The 8,486-nt window shown below is 39.4% G+C and overlaps 1 pseudogene across 1 annotated transcript; it reads right to left on the bottom strand.

Annotated features, from left to right (window-relative positions):
* Nucleotides 1-1,469: 1,469 nt before the first annotated feature.
* Nucleotides 1,470-2,740, bottom strand: LOC116546889 (annotated as a pseudogene). The gene has a single exon (XR_004266877.1). The product of XR_004266877.1 is annotated as a high mobility group protein B1 pseudogene (transcript).
* Nucleotides 2,741-8,486: the final 5,746 nt, after the last annotated feature.

Here is an 8,486-nt window from a genome sequence, read left to right as displayed (position 1 = left end):
CTGGGTATATATCCAAAGGTTATAAATCGTTCTACTATAAGGACACGTGCACACGAATGTTCATTGCAGCACAGTTTACAATAGCAAAGACCTGGAACCAACCCAAATGCCCATCGATGACAGGCTGGATAGGGAAAATGTGGCACATATACACCATGGAATATTATGCAGCCATCAAAAACGATGAGTTCGTGTCCTTTGTAGGGACATGGATGAACCTGGAAACCATCATTCTCAGCAAACTGGCACAAGAGCAGAAAATCAAACACCGCATATTCTCACTCATAGGCGGGTGTTGAACAGTGAGAACACATGGACACAGGGAGGGGAGCGCTACACATTGGGGTCTGTTGGGGGGAAATAGGGGAGGGACAGCAGGGGGTGGGGAGTTGGGGAGAGATAGCATGGGGAGAAATGCCAGATATAGGTGAAGGGGAAGAAGGCACCAAATCACACTGCCACGTGTGTACCTATGCAACAATCTTACATGTTCTTCACATGTACCCCAAAATCTAAAATGCAATAAAAAACTAACGAACTAACTAACTAACTAACTAAATAAAAATAATTGCGTGAGGGTGACTAGCCTTAATGTTTAATATTAAAACTCGGTATCTGGTTGTCCCTGATTGCATCCTGGTTCTGCCACTTATGGACTGTGTGACCTGGAGACAGTTTGTTGACATCTTTGTCCTTGACTCTTCAGCTGCACAGTAAGGATATTACTGCCTAAATCCTAGGGTTTGGTAAAATTAAAGCAATTAACTCAAATAAAGGTGTGAGAAGAGTGCCCAGTATATAGAGAGAGTACAGATAATTATTAGCTCTGGTTATTTGTAAAGTGTTTTGGAGGTCTGGGTGCGGTGACTTACGCCTGTAATCCCAGCACTTTGGGAGGCTGAGGCGGGTGGATCTCGAGGTCAAGAGATCTAGACCAATCTGGCCAACATGGTGAAACCCTGTATCTACTAAAAATACAAAAAATTAGCTGGGCATGGTGGCGTGTGCCTGTAATCCCAGCTACTTGGGAGGCTGAGGCAGGAGAATTGCCTGAACCCAGGAGGCGGAGGTTGCGGTGAGCCGAGATCGCGCCATTGCACTCCAGCCTGGGTAACAAGAGTGAAACTCTGTCTCAAAAAAAAAAAAAGTGTTTTAGATCAGGACCAATGGTAAACCTGGGAACAACAAGCTGTTCGCACCAGCGGGTTGTAATTTGTGTTCATTTTAATTGTCAGTTTGGGACTATGATATTCAATGGATATTTGTAATACTATCCTTGGCAGATTCTCATATATTCTCACGTGGCATGAATATAAACACTAAAGGAAGTTCCCTCATCTTGTACTGCTCTTTGCCACTCTAGTAACACCTGATAATAAACACTTAAATGCTGAGTTTTTTCTGTTTTAAAATTAGAGAAAGAGGCAAAGTGTTTTCTGATCTACTTGTTGAATAAATTCTTTTTTTAATTAAAAAAAATTGTATTTACTTAGAAGCATTCAGAATGTCAACAAAACAGCTGCAACTTTTTTTTTTTTTTTTTTTTTTTTGCAATTACAGACTGGTATTCAGTTAACAGAACAACAATTATTTCGTATAAGCTGCATCAGAGACAACTGAAGATGAAAAAACTACCATCCCCATATATAACTAATTTGTGCTGTGAACCAACAAGAACCTGCTTTAAATTTCCATGCCAATTTACAACCCCCATACTGTACCAGGCAAGGTTAGTGGCTATTGAAAATACCACCAGGACAGGGCCATCTAAAGACACATTCGGTAGTGTGTTAACTATACAAAAAAAGACACTGTACAGTTTAAAAACAAATCTTACACAGCCTTACATTTCAATTTTTTTCTCTAAAAGGAGTGAGTTGTGTACAGGGGGGTTAAATGCTTTAATAGACAAGAAACAAAACTGCGCTAGAACCAACTTATTCATCATCATCATCTTCTTCATCTTCATCTTCTTCATCTTCCTCTTCCTCCTCATCCTCTTCATCTTCCTCATCTTCCTCCTCCTCCTCCTTCTTTTTCTTGCATTTTTCAGCCTTGACAACTCCCTTTTTGGCTGCATCAGGCTTTCCTTTAGCTCGATATGCAGCAATATCCTTTTCGTATTTTTCCTTCAGCTTCGCAGCCTTCTTTTCATAAGGCTGCTTGTCATCTGCAGCAGTGTTATTCCACATCTCTCCCAGTTTCTTCACAACATCGCCAGTGGACAGGCCAGGATGTTCTCCTTTGATTTTTGGGCGATACTCAGAGCAGAACAGGAAAAAGGCCGAAGGAGGCCTCTTGGGTGCATTGGGACCCTTGAACTTCTTTTTTGTCTCCCCTTTAGGAGGAATATAGGTTTTCATTTCACTCTCATAACGGGCCTTATCCGCCTTTGCCATATCTTCAAATTTTCCTTTCTTTTTAGCAGACATGGTCTTCCACCTCTCTGAGCACTTCTTAGAAAACTCTGAGAAGTCGACTGAAGCATCTGGGTGCTTCTTCTTGTGCTCCTCCCGACAAGTTTGCACAAAAAATGCATATGATGACATTTTGCCTTTCTTCTTCTTAGGATCTCCTTTGCCCGTGTTTAGTTATTTTTCCTCAGCGAGGCACAGAGTCGCCCAGTGCCCGTCCGGCTCTCACTTGCCCCGGCGCTGTCTCTATGGAGCTCAATGTACTGCAATGGCTGTGAGAGCGGGAGCCAGACGCAGCCTCCTCACTCTCTCCGCCCTGTAACCCAATAAATTCTTTTTGCCAACTAATTTTTTATGTACACTTGATAAACTTAAAGGTAGCTTAAAGTATATATTTATATAACTTTTATCTATAAGTGAAAAAAGTCATTTATCTTGAGAGAATTTACGTTAAACAGTTGCTTTAGGGTCTGTCTTTTAAAGTATTACCTTTTCGAATAAAGCCGGGTGTGGCAGCTCACGCCTGTAATCCCAGCACCTTAGGACGCTGAGGCAGGCAGATCAACTGAGGTCGGGAGTTCAAGACTAACCTGACAAACATGGAGAAGCCCCATCTTTACAAAAAACACAAAAATAGTCGGGCATGCCTGTAATTTAGGTAGTGCATGCCTGTAATTCCAGCTACTCAGGAGGCTGAGACAGGTGAAACATTTGAACCCAGGGGTAGCAGTGAGCCAAGATCGCACCATTGCACTCCAGCCTAGGCAACAAGAGTGAAACTTCTTCTGAAAAGAAAAAAAACAAAACAAACAAACAAAAAAAACAAAGACAGAAGAAAGTAAGAAGGAAAATAAAATAAAAGAAAGAAAGAAACAAAGCAAAAGTAAGAAAGAAATTATATTATTCTGAACAATGATAATTAACATATTTTATTATTAGTGGTGGGTTCAAACTACTCGTGATATCAAAGTTTACTTACCTACATCACTAAATAAGCAAGCTGTATGTAATAAAAAATATATGTATATTTTTCCTGAAATTATAATATATGAAGAAATATTTATTTCTCCTGCCCAATTTGTTAAATTTTCTTAGAAAAACACATGTACTACTAGTATATTTGGTTGACAAATCAAAATTGTATACATTTGTGGGGTAAAGTGTAATGTTTTGATATATATATAAAATATAGAATAATTAAGTCAAGTTAACTAACATATCTATCACCTTACTTACCTATAATTTTTTTGCGGTGAGACATTAAAACTCACTGTTAGTTATTTTTGTTTGTTTGTTTGTTTGTTGTTTTTTTTTTTTTTTGAGACAGAGTTTCGCTCTCGTTGCCCAGGCTGGAGTGCAATGGCGCGATCTCGGCTCACCGCAACCTCCGCCTCCTGGGTTCAGGCAATTCTCCTGCCTCAGCCTCCCAAGTAGCTGGGATTACAGGCATGCGTCACCATGCCCAGCTGATTTTTTGTATTTTTAGTAGAGACGGGGTTTCACCATGTTGACCAGGATGGTCTCGATCTCTTGACCTCGTGATCCACCCGCCTCGGCCTCCCAAAGTGCTGGGATTACAGGCGTGAGCCACCACGCCCAGCCACTGTTAGTTATTTTGAAATGTACAATACATTATCATTAACTGTAGTCACCCTACTGTGCAATAGATCTCAAAACGTATTTATCCTGTCTGTAAAACTTTGCATTCTTTTATCAACAACAGTCTTTGGTAACCAATTATTCCACATTGTACTTTGTTATTTCAACTTTATTAGATTCCACATAAAAGTGGAATCATGCAGTAGTTTTCTTTGTCTACCTGGCTTATTTTACTTAGTAAAGCATCCTCTAAATTTATCCATATTTTTTCAATTGATGTTGTCTCCCTCTTTTTAAGGCTGCAGAATATTCTACTGTGTATGCTATTATTCTAAATATATATGACACGTTTAGAATAAAATTGTAATTTAAATACATATTCATCTATTGGTTGGAAAACTCATGTGTAATAGAAAAATATTTGTGTGGCAACAAGTATTAACATAATTCAGCATATAAATGTCTCATTAATAATAGCTATTTTGTACTGAGCACTAACCATAATACTATAGATGTGTTAATAAATTTTGTTCTCACAGTGATATGGCCTGGCTGTGACCACACCCAAATCTCATTATGAATTGCAGTTTCCATAATCCCTATGTGTCATGGGAGACACCTGGTGGGAGGTAATTGAATCACGTGGGCAGTTACTCTCATTCTGTTCTCATGATACTGAGTGAGTTCACATAAGACCTGATGGGGTTTTTTGGTTTGTTTGTTTCTTTGTTCATTCGTTTGTTTTGATGGAGTCTTACCCTGTCACCCAGGCAGGAGTGCAATGGTGGAATCTTGGTGCCACTGCAACCTCCACCCTCTGCGTTCAAGCAGTTCTCCTGCCTCAACCTCCCGAGTAGCTGAGACTACAGTATGCCACCATTTCTGGCTACCTTTTCGTATGTTTAGTAGATACAAAAGGTTTTACCATATTGGCCAGGCTGATGTTGAATTCCTGATCTCCTGATCCACACACATTGGCCTCCCAAAGTGAGGGGATTATAGGTGTGAGCCAGCATGCCCAAAGAATGTGATGGTTTTATAAGGGGCTTTCCCCCCTTTGGCTAAGCACCTTTTCTCTTCCTGCCACCATATAAAAAAGGACATGTTTGTTTCCTCTTTTGTTATGGTTCTAAGTCTTCTTAGGCCTCCCAGCCATGCTAAACTGTGAGTCAAATTAACCTCTTTCCATTATAATTTACCTAGTCTTGGGTATGTCCCTCTGGCAGTGTGAGAATGGGCTAACACATACAGTCACTTAATAACAAAGGTATTATTATTATCCTCAATTTACAAAGAAAGAAACAGAGCCAGAGAGAGAAAGAGCTTGCTCAAAATAGCACAGCCAGTATTAAAACACAAGCAACTTTGACTCCAGAGATAATACTCTTGAATACAATACAAACACTTTCAAACAGAAAACAAGTTACCTTTAATATCTGTTCTTTAAAATTTAACAAAAATTAAAAATGGATGCATTTGTATTGTTATGAATGTCTGCATGTGTATGTATAATTTAAATGAGAAATACTTAATATAAGCCAGAAAATGATAATTATTTTCATGAATAAAATTGGAAAGCAGTTAAATTGTTATTTGCAGATGATACCTTTGTTTACTTAGAAAGACAACAAAAGCAACTGAATGGTTATTTTTGAAATCTATTCAGATGGGTGGACAAAATTCTAAGATGACCCTCAGGATTCCCACTTCAGTGCACACCTGCTGTGTAAACCATTTCTCTGGAGTGTGAGGGAACGTGTGACTGTGGTGGGACATTTTTTACGTAATTAGGTTATAATGTATTGGCTTCCTGTTTATCATAAGAGAGATTACCTTGATTAGACTAAACAATCAGATGTGCTTTTGAGAGAAAAAGCACATCATAGAAAAATACCTCTACTGCCGGGCGCGGTGGCTTAAGCCTGTAATCCCAGCACTGTGGGAGGCCGAGGCAGGTGGATCACGAGGTCAAGAGATCGAGACCATCCTGGTCAACATGGTGAAACCCCGTCTCTACTAAAAATGCAAAAAATTAGCTGGGCATGGTGGTGCGTGCCTGTAATCCCAGCTACTCAGGAGGCTGAGGCAGGAGAATTGCCTGAACCCAGGAGGCGGAGGTTGTGGTGAGCCGAGATCGCGCCATTGCACTCCAGCCTGGGTAACATGAGTGAAACTCCGTCTCAAAAAAAAAAAAAAAGAAAGAAAAATACCTCTGCTTCTCTGAAATTAATCAAACTTCTTGGTGAGCCATGTGGTAAGCTGCTCATTATGGCCACATGGGAAGGGTTATATTCAAATATTGTCTCAATTTCTTCTTTCAACATGATGTTTTCAGTAGGGAGAACAAGAGTTTCTCATGATGGAGAAAAAATAAGGGACCTCATTTATGCAACAAATCATCGCCCCCTCATGTGGGAGAACTTAAGAAAAAACAGAGATCAGAACATGACCACGTCAATGGGAAGCAAAGGCAACATGGTTGAAAGGGCTCCCTGGCCTTACGAAGCAATGTCTACACACCCGAAGTAAATGGTTAGCCTCTGGGATAACAATAGTCTACAAAAGAGGCTGATCATTCTCATCCTGATTAAATCAGCATTTCTGCAACATTCTGGTTACTAAATTCTACGTAATTGATTACAAAAATACTGTGCAGAGCAGTGGGTACCCTCCTAGAATTGAACTTATCATGAAAAAGCATACCCAATTCTTTAATTTCCAACATCAGAAAATGTTGAAAAAATAATGAATTTATTAATAAAAATCTGAATTTCTAATTTTAGAAAATTCCACTATTCTATAATACATTGAGGAACTTTGAACACCGTAATATGAATATTTTTTGAATGTATACATTGTTATGTAGATAGTTTCTCTTTTACATTAATGCAATAAGATCAACAATTAGAGAAAACATTTTTAATAAAAGAAAAATCATCAGAACCACATCTTTCAATGGCTTGGCATAATTGTCCTGCTCTTTGAAATGGTCATGAAGCAAAGACAAGGTTTTGGCTTTGTCCAATTTTTAAGTCTTTCACCTTTTGAAATCTAGTATCTTGGCTAAAAAAATTAGGAGGGAAAATTTTTTAGGTGGTTGTCTAGAGTGTTCAAGAGAATATGAGAAGAATTTTGATAGTTGGGCAAGGAAATGCATACAACATACACACATTGCTCTTCTCTGATTTGCTTTAACATTGAAAGGTTGGCAATTGCAAATCTAGTTCCTCAATTGAGGGTAAATTAACAAAAGTTTTATATTTCAGCTTAGCAAGGTATTGTATGAAATTTATAGGTAACAGATGTCATTTGCTGCAAAAAACAAAATAGTATGACTAGATTCAGTAACTATCTAGTCATGCAAATGATAGACCAATTAGATCAAGACCCTAATAATGTGTCAGTAGAAGGCATTCCTGTGCACTGTTGTGACCCTCCCCGAACACCTTTTTCTGTTTCCTTACAGAGATACCAATTTTTCCTGAATGACTCAGGAGGTATGCTGGGAACTCAGAATGCTCAGTGTTCAGAGTTGATTACCAGGAACAGCGTTCATATATTTCTTCTATATTATAAAGAAATGTTATAAATCTTACTCTGCCTCAGAAAGACTTCTAGTAAAAAGGTTGTTCATGTATTTGGATTCATGGAAATTTTCAATGTGTTATTTAACTCAGAGACACTAAAATGTCAACCAGGGCCGGGAGCGGTGGCTCACGCCTGTAATCCTAGCACTTTGGGAGGCTGAGGTGCGTGGATCACCTGAGGTTAGGAGTTCAAGACCAGCCTGGCCATCATGGTGAAACCCCATTTTTAAAAAAAAAAAGAAAAAAATGTCAACCAAATTTCATAAAACATATTTGAGTGAGATCGTCTTTCTTAATTAAGAATTTTATTTCATCAGTAAATTTAGAGAAAAATAAGAAATGTGTGTACTTTGGGGCAAATTGCAGTGTTTGCCACATGGGAACAATTCAGACAAGTGCTCTTCATCATCACTCTTAAAGTAGCAATAACACCACATCCATTTCCTGGCAGCAGCTGGCCTGTTTTTCGCTGACGTGAAGTGCAGAAGGCATTGAAACACTGATGAAGGCTGCTATGAATGGAATACATATATAAAGTACGATTGGTAATGAAAAGTATCATTTGATATTCTACAACTATAGCTAAGACTATTGGCCGGGCGCGGTGGCTCAAGCCTGTAATCCCAGCACTTTGGGAGGCCGAGGCGGGTGGATCACGAGGTCAAGAGATCGAGACCATCCTGGTCAACATGGTGAAACCCCATCTCTACTAAAAATACAAAAAATTAGCTGGGCATGGTGGCGTGTGCCTGTAATCCCAGCTACTCAGGAGGCTGAGGCAGGAGAATTGCCTGAACCCAGGAGACGGAGGTTGCGGTGAGCCGAGATTGCGCCATTGCACTCCAGCCTGGGTAACAAGAGCGAGACTCCGTCTCAAAAAAAAAAA

This window comes from Sapajus apella, unplaced genomic scaffold, assembly GCF_009761245.1.
Source record: "Sapajus apella isolate SASKATOON/1434 unplaced genomic scaffold, GSC_monkey_1.0 scaffold1608, whole genome shotgun sequence".
In the NCBI taxonomy this organism is placed as follows: Eukaryota; Metazoa; Chordata; class Mammalia; order Primates; family Cebidae; genus Sapajus; species Sapajus apella.
Note: the sequence above shows the minus strand (reverse complement) of the source record. Positions and strands in the feature narration are given on the sequence as shown.